Source organism: Echinops telfairi, unplaced genomic scaffold (genome assembly GCF_000313985.2).
Source record: "Echinops telfairi isolate 266 unplaced genomic scaffold, ASM31398v2 ScPeMD7_7469;HRSCAF=8507_1, whole genome shotgun sequence".
NCBI classification, from domain to species: Eukaryota; Metazoa; Chordata; class Mammalia; order Afrosoricida; family Tenrecidae; genus Echinops; species Echinops telfairi.
Genome location: NW_022111373.1, coordinates 74477311 through 74478620, shown reverse-complemented (window position 1 = coordinate 74478620; position 1310 = coordinate 74477311).

Here is a 1310-nt window from a genome sequence, read left to right as displayed (position 1 = left end):
GATCAGATTAGGGATTGCTGCATGCATGCAAACCACCCCAAGACACAGGGGTTGCACATACGCATCATTGATTATTTGCTACCAGCCCTGTGCTCACTCGGGGTTTGGCTGCTCTCTACCTGGTTGGAATGAAAAGTAAGGCGTTTCTATTGACAGGCAAGGTAATTTGCAAATTGGGAACCACTAAGTCCAGAGGATTTTGAACTAAGTGATTCAGGAAGGAGACAGTTCAGAAAGCTTGTACAAGAAAACATGAGAACTTCAGTAAAAACCCAGTGATTGGGTGGCATTTATGTAATAATTGTAAAACTGGGTAGATCTGATGGGGAGATTACTTACTTGGGTTTCTACAGTTGTTGTTTCTTGAATTGCAAAATAATCATTAAATTGAATACATCTAGCCTCAACCATGGAGGAGAAACACAGGCTTTCCACCCCTGTAAAGAGTTACAATCTCAGCAGTCCACAGGGAGAGTTCTGCCCAGAGGGTCGCTATGAGTGAAGGGGGACACGCATAATTCTAAAGTTCATTTTGAGTAATCATTGGTTCTGGGAATTGTTGTGGTCTTGGCCTCCTAAGCAGCAGACAAAACTCTCCAGTAAGCACAATGACTTCGGTCTCTGGGATTGTTTACTAGGTAATTCCCTCAAGGTACGATGGAGAGGTGCAGAAATGATTGACTGGATTCCTGATGCTCAGGCTACTTTTGATTCAAAATGGAGTTTTAGCCTCAGATTTAAGCATAGCCACCATCCATGTCAGGAGTCCTAAAGTGATTTGGGAAGCTCTGACTCATAGGGTTCTTTGTGGTCTCTGCTCTAGGCTGGGCTTGGTTGTAGCACCTTAGGTAGGACAGATCCGCAGAGACCAGCAGACGTGCCCCAGCAAGTCCTTCTCCTGGCATGGCAGGGTGTGGGATATAAACAGACTTTTCCCAAGCTTTGTCTCCTCCAAAGATATGCCAAACGTTAGAGGTTGTTTGCCAGCACATGGTGGGAGGTCAGACGCTTGGAGATATTCTCACCGAAGGCATTCAGTCATCCGACTACTGCTGGTCCACTGTAGGAGGGGCTCACACCCTACTGATAATGATAGTAATTGTTCCATGGAGAGCCAGAGAATGGTCAGACTTGGTCAGTGAGATCCAAAGTTAGGTTGCCATCCTGAATCTAGGCTCTGCCCATCTTGTCACATGTGTTCCCCCATCCCTCCCCTTCCTATTGCTTGCATGCCACTAGATTGTCCCCCTCTCATTACTGTATTACCTATAGTACAACCCCTTCCTGTGATGTATGTCTTTACCTGTAAT